At 36.8% G+C, this 15,526-nt stretch overlaps 1 long non-coding RNA gene across 1 annotated transcript; it reads left to right on the top strand.

Moving 5' to 3' along the window:
* The first annotated feature begins 5,915 nt into the window (after positions 1–5,915).
* On the top strand, positions 5,916–14,181 carry LOC135307777 (uncharacterized). The gene is made up of 4 exons (XR_010368423.1): positions 5,916–6,306; positions 8,167–8,345; positions 11,896–11,971; positions 12,142–14,181. It is a non-coding gene; the product is annotated as an uncharacterized LOC135307777 (long non-coding RNA).
* The last annotated feature ends 1,345 nt before the right edge of the window (positions 14,182–15,526 follow it).

Raw genomic sequence — 15,526 nt, 5'->3', positions numbered from 1 at the left:
TCAGGATTTTTGGGAGATTGAACACTGAAATTAAAAACATTTCTTGAGATATCTCAGTGGTGGTTTTACAGGGAATGTACCACACTTATTCAACGGGTGAAATATCTGATTACCATAACAGTCTTAGACACTGTTTATTAATTCTGCTGTTCCATTTGGAAGTACAGGAGTACCTATCTTCATTTGTACTTGGATAAAAAACTACTCTATGGGTGGGTTCAGGGAAAGTAAAGAAGCACTAGAAACATATTGCCATTTTTTCTCCATTGTCTCCTTTCTCCTCTTATGAATACCATAAAATTTAGATGAGTTAGAAAAACTGAACTCTTCCTATTTGTCAAAACAAAACATTTGGAGTTAGAAAAGTTAGACGTGGTAGCTCCAGGGTTCTTTTTAAATGATGTTTTAAGTCATTACATTCTGCTTAACTAAGATCTCATAGTAGTTTCCGTCAGGTAAGCTACTCCTTGTTTTCCATGCCAAGGCAGAGCTCATAGCAATGACCACAGATGAAACCATTCTTACATACATAAACATTTTTTTCACTGATCTCTAAGTAAAATAGGCATATTGATCATATCTGTGTAATTATATTAAAAAGCTGAAATTCACAGGAGCTGTTTTACCTTTGGCAGCAGGGGGATGTAGGAGTGTCTCTGTGACATGAGGATAGATGTCTGCTAGACATTACCAGTTCCACAACAAAACATAGAAGGACACAGCCAAGGCCATTGATAAAGCTGGTGGCACCTCTAGAAAAAACTTTTAAGATCAAAAAATGTTTCAGAGAGAAGAGTGAGGAGGGAAAAAGTGTGTGAAAACACCAGTGGTGAGGAAGAAGGGGAATGACGTGCCTCAGACATGAAAGATATTTATGTCCTGCCTATGGAGGAGACCAGGGTGGGGAAGGCATTTCCCGTGAGCAGGCAAAGAGGATCCATGCTGGAGCAGATATCCACACCTGAGCCCAAGAAGTGCCCCATACCAGAACACAGGGCTATTCCCTCAAGGATCTGGGGCCTGTAAAGCACACACACTGGAGCAGGTTCATCCTAAAAACTTCAGCTTTTGTGAAGTATCCAAACACTTCAAGAACTGTGGTGCATGAAAGCCCAAAACAGAGCAGGACAATAGTGTTAGGAGGAAAGAGCAGCAGAGAGAAATTGCTAAAAACTGAACACATGGCCCACATTCTCCATCTTGCCTTGCATGGCTCAGCAGGGGGAAGGGCAGAAGAGTCAGAAATGAGGGAGGAGTTTGAGCCTGGGATGAAGAGAGGTTGGGGTAAGAGAGTTTTTATTTTTGCCTTTGCTCCTCACTATTTAAATCTGTTGTCATTGGCAACACATTAAACACATTTTCTCCAAACTGTCTCTGTCTATGGTGGTAACTGGTAGGTAGGTAGGTCATCTCCTTGTCTTTTTCCCTACCCAGAATTAATTCACCACAATTTCTACCCCTCTCCTGTTGAAGAGAGGGAGTGACTGATGTGGCAGCTGGCCCAAGTCAACCCTCCACAGCCTTAAAACTTTTGCTTCAAATTCAGTAGTGATTCAATCATCTTCATGTTAAATTACACTTTTATTAAGCAACACTTGCTTAATAAAGCAAGTGTATAGGAATTTACACTGTGAATTCCAGTCTTGTTCATTGAATAAAATCTGTCACACTAAGTTTGTGTATATGAACTGTTCTTTTTGAAATTCAAATCACTAGTAATGTCTTGAATTTTTTTCCCTCCCATGTTTTTCAGACCATGGTTGTGCTTTCAGTATGACAAATGCTTCTCATAGATGTTTTTCATTTTTGGCTCCAAATATATTCTAGTTGTGTAAATAGATACATACTCACATCAGAAGTGTAAAAAATTAAGGCATCTACTGATTTAGATGTTAACAAAAGAAATAAGTTTTTGAAAGTAAATTTACAACATGTGTGTGTGCAGAAAATCTTTATATTTTGTGAAAAACTACTATGTGTACATTGGCAATTTAGCCTAATGTTCAGTAGGAATAACTTAAGATTTCCAGAAATTCAAGGGGCAAAGCATTACTTACCTTGTCTGCTTGGTCAAGAAGCAAATAGGACTTCCATGTGGCTTTATGTACAGGCTACCTACCTGATTCTCTTGAAGACATCAGTATGCACAGATTGTGACTTTGGAAAGAAGTATTTCAAAGGGTAGGGGAAGGGAAAAAAACAACATTAAAAAAAATCACTCCACTAAAATGGTTAAAAGGCAGTGTCTTCCTGTGACATGAGAGAAGTAACTGCTGGTACTGGATATAGCTTGATTATTTGGATTCTCTTATTTGACTTCAAGGGATGATGTTGGGTGGGTGAGATGCAGTCAGTCAAGGAGCTGGTGACTTCCTCTGGAATGCTTCTCGCTGAACATAGAAAACGGTACTAAATTTTTGATTTTGTGAAAAGACTTCACTTATAGAAGTCTGTGTTTTTCTGAGTTTTCAGTCACAATCCTTTCCCCAAATATTTTCTTCGTTCCTACACAGTCTGTGAAGGGAAAATTCAAAGAAGCAACATTCAAGATTTCCCAGTTTATGGAGAGCATTTAAGCTAAGTTCATGTTTTTCAAGAAGCAGTAGGACAACATTGTTCTTGGCTCTTGCTGTGAAACAACTACCTGAAAGTTTTTCAGTAATAAATACTTTGTATAGCAAGCGCTATAAAAGGTCTCTATCAATGTGTATTAAAAACATCCTGGAAATCTAGTGCTTTTTGTAGGTATGGTGTTTATAGAAGCAATTAATTTTTGATGACTCTGGGGATGTAATTTCATCAGGAATGCTGAAGAACACACTGAACAAAATGCAGTCAAAAGCAAGAAAATCTCCTGGATTCTGTGAAATAATTCGTAGAGAAATTCTTGCAGACCATTGCCTGCATGTTAGTTCTTTACATTTCCAAATTGCTTAGGGAAGCTGACAACTGGGATAAAAAAAAAAAAAAAAAGGCCTACATCTCTTGGAACTTTTCTCCCTACAGTTCTTTGCCTTTGATGGAAATGAGGAATAACCACAAACTCTCAGAAACAAGATGATTTGCACTCTTTATTTTAATTTTTTCCCCCAAAGAGACCTATGGACCTTAAGTTATGCTATTTACACTTTAAAAAAAAAGGGCAAAGGAATTAAAAAAAAAAAAAAAAAAAAAAAAGAAACTTACATGAAGCAGAGTCATGACAAATCTTAGAGAGTAAAAATAAATTGCTTCATTGCAATGAGAAGCTCCTCTTGTATGTAATTTATGAAAAGTCAACTGTCATCAAAATTCTTAATTTATAGTGTTCAACAAAATGCTACTAACCAAAAAGCATTAATCAACATCACCAACTTAATGTTCTTTGTCAAACTTCTCAGTCTCTTCTGCCAAAGAAGAACATATTTGACAAGTAGATTGATTGGTGAGCTAACAGTGTTTGACTGAGGGGAGAGTGTACAATAAAAACCTTAAAAAAAAGATGCTAGTAGTAATTCTATTTGTTCATACAGAACCTGTGTACAATACTATTATTTTGCAAAATACTTGTCAATAAGACTGATAAATTATTATGTGGTTATAAGAAATTCTGTTTCAAATTGGATTTCATTCTGCTTGTGAAATAATTCATAAAGAGTGAAAATGTGCAACTGATATGAAACATTCCCATTAGACCTGAATAATAATCAACTACACAGTGCTTTTCTAGCTCAAGTGGTTAAAAAAAAGTCATTGAGATTCTGGCTTTCAAGCTTAAGTAAGAAAAGTGAAAAATAATGTACTTGCTTCTACTTTGTTAAGTGTAATTGATACTGAAGATTTAAGATAGAGAGCATCTCCTTTTAAAAAGAAGGCTTAAATGGGAATCCCATACTTTCCCAGGAAAAAAAAACATCATCATGTTTTTTTTCCTAATTTTCAGGTATTCCACCTATTGCAATATTTTTTTTTTTCTGAAAGTGGATAGGAAGAAGGAACTGAAATTTTAACAAAAGAGGATTATAAAACAATATATTTTTCATTGAAAGAGAATAAAAAGTGATAGATTCTAGAAGCAATTTCCACAGAAAGATGAAATGCATACATTTGATCTTTCTTCCCACTGAAAGAGCAAGTTTAAATACAGCTAGAGACTAAAGAGAAAGGGTTCCATTTATTTATGTGAAAGATTGCTGATTAAAACCACACATACACCTAAAAAGAATAACAATCCTCTAGCTTTCATAAAGAGGAATTCAAACTCTTCTTCCTTTCCAAGATCAGCTAAAAATATTTGATTTTAAACACTTGGGATAACATTTGTCTTCTAATGTTTTCTACCCCTTGTTAACTTGAACAGTTGTTTTAACTTCTCTTCTGAGAATGTCCTTAGGCATTGGTTTTAGGAATGAGAGATTTCAAATTATTCATAACTGTGTAAGGCTTGCAATAATTGGTGGCAGCAGAACTTAAGACAGAACACTCACATTTCTCACTTGCTGTAATGGTCTCCTTTACTCTTTTCCAGTATTCTAAGCCTCCTAATAGCTTGAGATATATTTCTGTTCCTCTTGGGTAACTTTGAAGTTTCCTTTATGACAATATGTCTTAATTTCTTATAGAAACTCCCTCCTCACAAAGCCCTTAAATCTGCCATACAGGCTATGCCGGGTTTGGGATTACTCCCACCTCCTTATGGAGCTCAGCCAAGGTATTTTTACGTTTTGTTATTGTTGTTGCTATATGTTGTACCTTGTAGGCCTTTGAATATTTCTGATTATTTTGTTAATTGCTTGTACACAGATCCTGTAGTGACTCAAACTCTTGCTAGTATTGATACTTTACCTGATGAATTATTTCCTGAAATAAATGAAGTAGTGTTGCATCCCAAAGCTGTGTTACAGCCTTATGATTCTGATTCAAGGAAGAATGTGCATGTATTGTGGGCCCAGCAGTATCTGGAATTAATCAGAGACTTCTTGGCCACTACAACAGCTATAGGTAAATTAGCAGTTGGTGCTAGACAATTTGATTCGGACAACACACCAGTACCATCAGGTTTAGACGATAGCATGATCTCCAAGAAAATTATGATGATTTATTTGATAGGTTATTAGAAGGTGCAAGATCTAAAATTCTTAACATATAAATACCTGCACAGATTAATATAGTCACTGCAACTTTACATAAAGAGCAAAGGACCTCAATTAATAGGGCTGCACATTTGCTGTGGTGGCATATTAATGCCATCACTTGGGGTGAGTCTGCTGTGGCAGAATATGTGGCAAAATTTTAGAGAAAAAAAAAAAAGTGGTTATTAACTTTACCTGCCTTCAGAGAATGTGATGCCCCAACCATTGAAGCAATCACTAGGAGCATTAGAGTGGCACCAGTGTCTCACAAATTGTCTCAGGGACCTAGAAGAGAGGGTGGATGTAGCAGAAGAAGTAGACCACAATGTAGAACAAAAGCGGTACAAACTCAAACTAAAACCACCTGCAGAAAGAAAGGAAAATCTAAATCTAAATCAAAAAGCCCCTCTCACAGAACTGCTACGCCATCTCGTAGAAGGTGCCCTCTCCTAGGCAATAATAAGAATTGTGCTCATTCCCTGGAACCTTTGCAGGGGCTTTATAAATTAGCAGGGTGTATATTTAATCCTAATTGGAAAGTACCTGACATTACTGCCACAGATATTGATGTTGAAAAAATTAAACAAGAGATTCCTAATGTCAGAGTGTGGAGATATTTGGCTCCGGCTAGGTTTTGGCCTAAGGGCATCTCCTACTTTCCAAGAGAGGAAGGAGTTAAGGACAAGTACCCGGGGAACAAAAGCAAACATGCTGAAATCGTAGGTCAATATTTTACTAACCTATTCAAGGTAGGAATGTTGTATAAGCGATTGACAAGATCAAAGTTTGCATTCATGGGCAAAGTTCATCATTGGGAGCAACAATACCTTGCTGAACAAGATGGGAGCCTCTCTGGCAAAATCAGTGTCAGAAAGATGGGCCGGGGGGGCTCAAGGGTCTCCTATGAGATTCACCCCTGCATTCATACCACTGGCTGAAGCATCCCCTGGCCAAGGGCAGGGTGACTTGAGCAATCCATTGCCTCCTCAAGGCTTTTTCAATGCACCTGGAAGTCCACCTCCACAATGGGATGCAGCCAGGTGGAAGGAGGCCATACAAAAAATGAAGCAGAGAGACCAAATCCGCTACCACGCCAAAGGAGCCGTTAGGCCTTGCAGAACAACCAACAGATCCATCCTCCTTCAAACCACCAGAAGAACCCCAAGAAAGATGACCTCAGAACAGGAACACCAAGGTATCACGTCTCTACCTTGCTCTCCCTCCTCCTCCTCAAAGGCAGAAGGGTGCTTATGGAAGATCATGGCCACATCCTTGAACTACATACTTGTTTTCCTCAGAGGCCTACTGGTAGAGTATTTTTTGTTGACAAGAATTCTAGAAATGCTGAGGAAGCTAGACTTGTGCTGGACTTCTCTAAGTTCTCCAGGGGTAAGAGTGCGCTGTCCTTTCCAAAATACTGGGCACCAAACCTCACAGCATTGTCAAGGATATTGCCCAAGGCAGTGTCCAGGATTTCCTTGGATGTGTTTCAGGCTTTTTATCATATTCCTATGCACCGTCTCAGTACTTTGTGGCTTGCTGTATCTGACAGACAACATATCTATTGTTTTAGAAAAGCTCCAATCAGCCCTTTCCTCCTCCGTCTTCTCAGCACTACCCTTGCAGCTGAAATTGCTAACAGGTTTAACATTTGGGCTTTCACTTATATGTATGACTTTTTACCCTGCCACCCAAACTGTCACTACCTTGTTACAGCTAGCAACTCTATATGCTATTTTCTCCAATCAGTAGGCATAAGAATTAATTATGATAAAGCTACACCTGAACCTGTTAGAGACATTAGATTTTTAGGATACAAGATCAATGATACATCGATCCAGATTCCTGATCAACAGTGGACAAAATCCAGAGACTTAATTAAGGAAATCAGCACTGTCAAACAACACGATTGGAAGATTCTTCAGAGACTTGTTGGACATTTAAACTTCATTGTACCATTTACTAATCAAGAGGTTGTTTTCTTTCAACCAATGTATCATGCAATCTCTGCAAAATGTAATTTTGTGCTCTCTAAAACATTGAAATTGTTGTTTTTAAAAATGTTGAATCAAGGACACAAAATTAAGTTGCAACCTAGAGCATCAATCTGTTGCTACTAGAGCATCAATTCCTCGAGTAGCAACAGATGCTGCATTAGACATTGGAGCCATATCCCATATCACCGGCGGGTGGTCTCATGTCAGATTTAAGAAATGAAGACATATTGTCATAAAGGAAACCTCAAAGTTACCCAAGAGGAACAGAAACATCTCTCATAGAAGATCATGTTAGGCAACTATGTGGCAATCAGGAGGCTTAGAATACTGGAAAAGAGTAAAGGAGACCATTACAGCAAGTGAGAAATGTGAGTGTTCTGTCTTAAGTTCTGCTGCCACCAATTATTGCAAGCCTTACACAGTTATGAATAATTTGAAATCTCTCATTCCTAAAACCAATGCCTAAGGACATTCTCAGAAGAGAAGTTAAAACAACTGTTCAAGTTAACAAGGGGTAGAAAACATTAGAAGACAAATGTTATCCCAAGTGTTTAAAATCAAATATTTTTAGCTGATCTTGGAAAGGAAGAAGAGTTTGAATTCCTATTTATGAAAGCTAGAGGATTGTTATTCTTTTTAGGTTATTCTTTTTGGGTGTATGTGTGGTTTTAATCAGCAGTCTTTCACATAAATAAATGGAACCCTTTCTCTTTAGTCTCTAGCTGTATTTAAACTTACTTGCTCTTTCAGTGGGAAGAAAGATCAAATATATGCATTTCATCTTTCTGTGGAAATTGCTTCTAGAATCTATCACTTTTTATTCTCTTTCAATGGAAACTATATCCCAATATTTTTCTGAGAAAGAAGTAATGACAGGACAAGACCTCAAATATTAGGATATGTCAATAAGTCATATTGCTTTTTTAAAGATACTAATTTTCTTAGCTTCAATATGATAACTGTAAAAGTATTTGTAGTCTAGGAGAGATAACTACATGAGCATAAGGAAAGCATGTACTTCACGTACAGTATTCAGAATTTTTGTTATTTCTTCTGAGCTGTATCAAAAGAAGCATGACCAGCACCTCAAGGGAGGTGATTCTCCCCTCTACTCCACTTATATGAGACCCTTCTTGGAGTGCTGCATCCAGCTCTGGGGTGCCTAACATAAGAAGGCCATGGACCTGTTGGAGGGAGTCCAGAGGAAGACAGCTGTGATGTCCAGATCATCTCACAGGTTTGGATCATCTCTCCTGTGAAGACAAGCTGAGAGAGTTGAGGTTGTTCAGCCTGGTGCAAAAAAGGCTCCAAGGTGACCTTAGAGCACCTTCCTGTACCTAATGGGTGACTACAGGAAAGCTGGGGAGGGACTTTTTACAAGGGTCTGGAGTGATGGGAGAAGAGGGAATGGCTTTAAAATGAAAGAGGATAGGTTTAGATTAGATATTGGAAAGAAATTCTTTATTATTGGGGTGGTGAGGCACTGGAATAGGTTGCCCAGAGGAGCTGTGGATGTCCCATCCCTGAAAGTGCATAAGGCCAGGTTGGATGGGGCTTTGAGCAACTTGGACTCCTAATAGGTGTCTCTGTCCATGGAAGGTAGGTTGGAACTTTAAAATCCCTTCTAGTCAAAACTATTCCACAATTCTCTGATATAAAAACATACTGGAAAAATATGGTAATGACAGAAAATACAGAAATTATTGTTTTACTTCACATTACTCTACTTGAAGCACTGTAAAAGGAAAATTTATTGAACTCTTTTGCCTGTAGCACTACATACATCTTATTACTCTACACATTTTATGTTTCATATAATACTTTAGGGGACTTACTAACTATGAAAAACACATTATCCTTAAAAACAAAGTTATGAAATACTGAACATGTACAAATAAATATGGAGTTAAAAGTAGCAGCAAAGACTTCCTTCTTCAATCTTACATTTAAATAAGAACACCAAGTGGGCAGAAAGGAAGGATCCTGCAGTATCTTTAAAAGGGTAGAGCTTTCACAAAATTTTCGTGACTCACAAAATTACAGTATAGAAAAAAAAAGTAACCTTATGATTCAGACTGTAATTAGCAGCTTAGAAAATGCAGAAGAGAAAATGAGTCAAATACCACAGCCATTCAGGGCCTTAAAAATAAGGACAAGAACTTTAAAATCACTGCACTAAATTTACAGTAAGCCTGCAGTGAAGAGAATTTTTAAAAAGGAGATATTTATAGAATAGAAATCATATTGAAGTTAGAGATGAGAGACTTTACATTGAAAAAAAATTATTTTTCTACAAATAATACGATCAGGAAATTCAGAAAATAAAGCAATCCTTTCACTGATCAACAGTTTCAGTTTGTTTACATTAAGACCGCAAAATCAGATACCAATAGTTTTTCCAAAATCAGCATTTCTTATGCCAAACAAATACCATTAGGCTGCACAGAAAGTATGACACAAGAGTTTTATATTTGAACAAAAAGAAATTGTTTGTTAAGGAGTGCGCCAGTCATTAAAAGCCTGCCCCACTAACAAAATAAAGATTGAAAGCTAAAGTGGATCATGAATCGTGCAACTGAAGACATGAAATTGCTCAGCTCTGCATCTGAGTCTGGGAGCATACACAGAAAATTCACTTGAATACTGTCTTGAAATCCTCAGCACTGAGAGGAGATAGGAAACCAAGGCCTGATGCCTTGTTACTTTAAGAGTAACAGTCTTTCTTCATTGCAAGGGAGCCATTCCCTCAAGGCCCTTCACAGCCAAGACACAGAAAAGCCACAGGGACAGAAAGAGATTATCAACAAACTAACTAATAAAAAAGTGTCCTGCAAGCTGTTTCCCTCTGCTTTCTAGGGCAAACCTAGACTTCTCTTTGTGAGTAATCCAAACAGCACACTTCTGTGCCTGCAAAACTTCACACAGTCTTTCTGTACAGTTTGTTTGCCTGTCTCTGAGGTCATCTCTAAAAGCTTTACTCTCCAGCTTGTTTTCACTGCGCATGAAAACCTTTAATCACATCACATAAACAAGGGATGGTGTTAATTATGTAATCACTTAGCATACATCAATTCATACTGGTATTTTCAGGAACATGTAGGTGTCCATAGGATGGGAAAAAAAACTTTCTACACTAACCTATTCTTTAATCTGTTTCCTGCATCATCTTGGGTACTAGATGAACAGCAGAAATCTTGTCCTGGTTTGTTATGAGTTGCTACCCTCTACAACTAAAATCAACTATTGGTGACTACAAAATTTTAAAAAATAATACACTTTTTTGTTGTTTTTTTCTTTTCTTTCTTTTTTTAAAGATCTCCATGTTATTATATGATATCCACTGAGCTAGGGGCAGCTGGTGATACTCTTGTATTCTCTGTAATGATAGATTTCTCTTCTCGAGACCAGACATTTCTCAAAAATCTTAGTAGATTTTTTATGGGTTTTTTCCCAAATGTGAAAATGCAAATTTAACATAGCATTATTATATCAAAGAGAAATAAGAAACGGGGGTTTTTTGATGCAACATTAGGCCTAGAAAATATTTCAAGAAAAAGATGCTCAGAAATACACAAACTGCTCCAATTTTCAGTGGGAATTTCTGAAGATATAATACAAGATAAATCTAATTAGCTTCAAGGAAATGACAATAAGAGATCAGAGGAGTGAGTAGACTCCTTAAATCTACATTAACTTCAAAAGATTCTCAACAGAAAAAACACAAGAAAAAGACTAATGAAGGAAATTAGCAACTGTGATATAGATAGTAAAATTCAAATTGGATTCCAGAATACCACTGTTAGGTTAATGATTTGTTGTATAGCCCATGCAGGGAACAAGGGTTTCTGAATAGAAAAGGTCTAACATTTAGCTCAAAGCTGTTGTAATTACATCATGTATATGCTGCTTTCCCCTCTTCTGTTCTAGTGGAACAGGGTTGTGAATTTACCTATCTTGGTTCCTGCACCTGCTTATTAGCTGTGTGGTAGTAATTACTGGATCAAAACTGGAGCCTGGCATTTACAAAAAATATCCTGAGGAACCTGGAGAGCTCCAAGTTTAAGCAGTGATGTGATGGCAATTCTGAAAACTAGTTGGAGATGAATGGCTGTGAATGATACAGATTAGGGTAAAATGGAAGCTAGAGCACAGTCAGTCAGGGAAGAAGTCCATAGAAAAGACAGAAGGATATTAAGGAAAGAAAAAAATTACATTTTTACATGTTGTGCCTAAAGCAAAATATTAAAACAACTGTAAAACAAGTAAGTAACCAATAAAATTAGTAAGGAGAGGAGATAGTACAACATGGGCAAAAAATAAGATTGTTTAGCAAATCTTACTTCAAAATTTAAGAAAAACAAGGCTGTTTCATTACAAAAGCTATCATGAGGACTGCTCTACAGCTATTATTTTGGGACACAGAGCCATTAATATAGGTCAGGACATTCCATAGTAGTCCATAGCCATGCACTAAAATCTAATTGTTGTTTCTGTCTGAACAAAATGAAAACCTGGTCATTCTTTTAAGTTTATAATGCATATGATCTTCTGTTCAAGGTACTTTAGTTCAAGCAGTGCCTGAAAAAAATTATTCAGTTGCCTTAATTTGAATTTACATGCAAGAGCACCTGAGTTTCAAGGTGCTAAATAATGAAGTAGAGTTATACTAACATCGGCATTAGTCAACTCAAATTATGCTTGAAAATGGTCTTAGATTTTTGATAGTGGTATGCAAGCAATATTAAATTATGTGCATTTTGCATATTCTGCACCTGCCATGTTTCCAGCTTTCCAAGGGGTTGCTGTATGCAGAGGCAACATGGTCTAAGCAAAGGGGAGCACAGTGGCAAAAGGAATGGCAAGGTGAGAGGAAAATGGATTCAAAGTCCTACATGGTGATCCCTGTTTTCAACTCCTGGACAGGTTACAGCTCTAAAAAGTCTAATCAATTTTTGATACCTGAAATCAATCCAAGATTTATTATACTAAAGTAAAAGACAACCTAAAACTAATTATGACAAATTCTCTTTCAGGTGTAACCAAAAAGTTAACCCAATGTGATTAACCAAATCAGCTGTAACTGAACACTTGGATGGAAATTTCCACCTTTCGCTGGTGGCATTGAGCAGCATAATGTAACGGCTTATCCTGGAAAGTGTCTCTTTCTAACACCATGAAAGAGAAAGAAGCTCATCAGATGTACATTCAAAAATGCACATAATAAATAAGCAATGCCAATTCATAACTGTTCTAGTAGACCATCATGGGAACAAAATTAAAAAAAAAAAAAACAAACAAACAAAAAAAAAAACTTTTCTGGAGTCAGAAACAGTTAACCTTTGATATTCCTACCTTCCCCCTACCAAACCTTCTCATATAAAGACAGACAAAGTTAAATACTCAAATATATGCTTAATTTTGATGGTACAATATTTAACAACATACCGAGAATATCAACTCAGTGCATGAACCATGACATATCCCATAAAGCCATAGCATAATTGCATGTGAACTCTGTAGAAATGTCAATCAACTGAATTCTGTGGAAGTTAACAGAGAAACTCTCTTGAATGTGCTATTAGAAGTCCTCAAGCATTAAAAAGTCTCTAAACCCCACAGCTGAAAACCTATCATGCTTGAATAACTGTAACAAGCACAGTAATAGGTGTATGGCCTCTGAGGCTGTTTGGAAAAGTACAAGACACTTTATTATTCTTTTCTGTGAATGATAAACCTCAAGTAATGTGTTGTAGGCTATTTTTACCACACACAGAACAAATAAATCAGTTTAAGGAAGTATGTTTTCCACACAAGTCCATTAGCAGAGAATAGATGGAGAAAGACATAATGGACTCTTTATGACAGTTTACCTGGAAGAATAAAGGGGGACAAGAAACTGTATCTGGGGACAAGAAACTGTATTAAGCATTGAATAAGACACAGACAGCCTTTTATTGCATCATTTTGCATTTTCAGAACACTGTACACCCTGACCTAATTAAGGCTTCATAGTTACTTCTTCAATATTTTTTGGCATTTAATCATTAGTTTATAAACACAGAACAGAGATATAATGCGGACAATATCAGTTTAGGAGCCTGAAATTAAAAAAAGTTTCAAGACATCATGAAGGATTCAGAAACACAAATCTCACTGAAAGCCAGTCTCTTTCACTGACAAGAAAGCATATTGTGGGGTGTCTAGCTCATAGATATTTTATTGACGTACTCCAGGCATGTCTTTTTGGATGCTGAAAGGTTTACAACAAAAGAAAGTAACTTCCTCCTTTTGACTGCACGGTGTATTTCATTTTCAGGTATTACATTATTTATAATATTGGCTTTAATAAACCACACACACAGAATCACAAAGTTGGAAGAGATCTTTAAGACCCTCAAGTCCAACCCATGCCCTAACACCTCAACTAAACCATGACACCGAGTGCCTCATCCAATCTTTTTTTTTAAACACATCCAGGGATGGTGACTCCACCACCTTCCTGGGCAGATTGTTCCAGAACTTTATCACCCCTTCCATAAAAGTTTTTTCCTAATATACAGCCTATGTTTCCCTTGGCGCAGCTTAAGACTTTATCCTCTCATTCAGTCAGTTGCTGCCTGGAAAAGAGACCAAACCCCACCTGACTACATCCCCCTTTCAGGCAGTTGTGGAGAATGATGAAGTCACCCCTGAATCTCCTTTTCTCCAGGCTAAACAACCCCAGCTCCCTCAGTCATTTCTCACAGGACTTGTGTTCCAAGCCCCTTACTAGCCTTGCTGCCCTCCTCTGGATGTGCTCAAGCGACTCAACGTCCTTCCCAAACTGGGGGGCCCAGAACTGGACACAGCACTCACATCTGTCACAAAACAGTGCAACTGAACAAACATCTTTTATAGCTTCAGTCAAATGCCCTGGATCATCAAAACTGTGAATTAATTTAGAGGTTACTAAAATCTGTCTAGCTTTAACCACATTAGAGCATCACATCCAATAAGCGTTGGTTGTGTGTGTGAAGAGTGCTACAGAAGGTATACAATCAATCTAGAAACTGTGATTTTTCAGTTTATTGTTCCTCTTGCCATTATGTCAGCTGCTCTGCAATCACAGTAGTGAATCACGTCTGTCAGTGCGAGTGAAGTCTGAGCAATCATCCTAAAGCATCTGTCTGCAGCATTGCTTAAAGGTTGTTTATATATTTATACATATGATATCAGGATTAAAATTAGATTTTTGTCCTTTACAGATATTTTCTCTTGCATAACTACTTTTTCTCTCGGTATATCTCCCAGAATATAATGTGATGTGTTACAGCAACCAGCTGTAGAAACCAGAAGTTTGCATTGCTTCTGTCTCCAATGTATTTTGTTCTGTAAATGAGAAAATTAGCATTTCAGTAATAGTAATTTGATAAAGCTTTTTATTACTTCTATTAGTGATTCATATAGTCTGGAATTGTAGATATGGATTAATTACACATTTTGGAGCAGCCAGATGCAGATACATAACCTCCCATGAATAAACACCCCACTATAAATGTTTAACATGATACAGACTTGTTCATAGTCAGCTTTTTACATTAGGATTATAATTCTGATATGTCACCTGCCTTAAGTAATTTTTTGGCTTTTTTCAAACTGTGGGTCACACATAATAAGTGGTTAATTTTGAATAATCACATGTTGGATAATGGGCTGTCAGCAAGATGTGCTGGTTCCAGGTAACTTACATCTTAATGTTTTCATACCTACATTAACACTAAAATCAGCAAAAGAGATATCTGGCCTTGCATAACTGAGAGTAGTTTGAATACTCAGTATCCCTATTTTACAGTATTATTAGTTTCTTACATTTAACTATTTTCTTTTAGCATAAATATTTAGGTTTTTTTGAATAATTTTTTACATATTAGGCTAGTGTCATGAGGGATGAAAAAGATATAAAACTTTTCTCAGCTTAGTATCTACAATGTACAAGTCCAACAGGAAGCCAATAGCTTGTTAGCACAACATTTAATGGGAGAGTAACAGATTTCATCCTTACAAGTCATTTTATTCAGGTAGTACAGGGAATTCAGTCTGTATCTCCCATGCCCTATAAAGACTTTCAAATTACTGTATTGCCTCCCAATATGATTAATGGAATGTGTTTCTTTCTAACAGAAATACCCTAAGATATAAATTACTGTGTTAACAATTTTAATTACTATTCCCAAGCAAACAGTTAGACCTATTTGGACTCATTAAGTATATAAATTTCAGATTAATTCAAACCCAACACAATAAAGAAATTCATCTGCTCAAAGCTACCACAGACAACTGTAGCATTATAATATAATAGACTCAATCCTACATTACCTTCTGCTTTGCATGTCCAAGGCTTCTCAAGCTGAATAAACAACATTCTATTGACTTGAGTGA

This window comes from Passer domesticus, chromosome 1 (genome assembly GCF_036417665.1).
Source record: "Passer domesticus isolate bPasDom1 chromosome 1, bPasDom1.hap1, whole genome shotgun sequence".
Taxonomy (NCBI): Eukaryota; Metazoa; Chordata; class Aves; order Passeriformes; family Passeridae; genus Passer; species Passer domesticus.
Note: the sequence above shows the minus strand (reverse complement) of the source record. Positions and strands in the feature narration are given on the sequence as shown.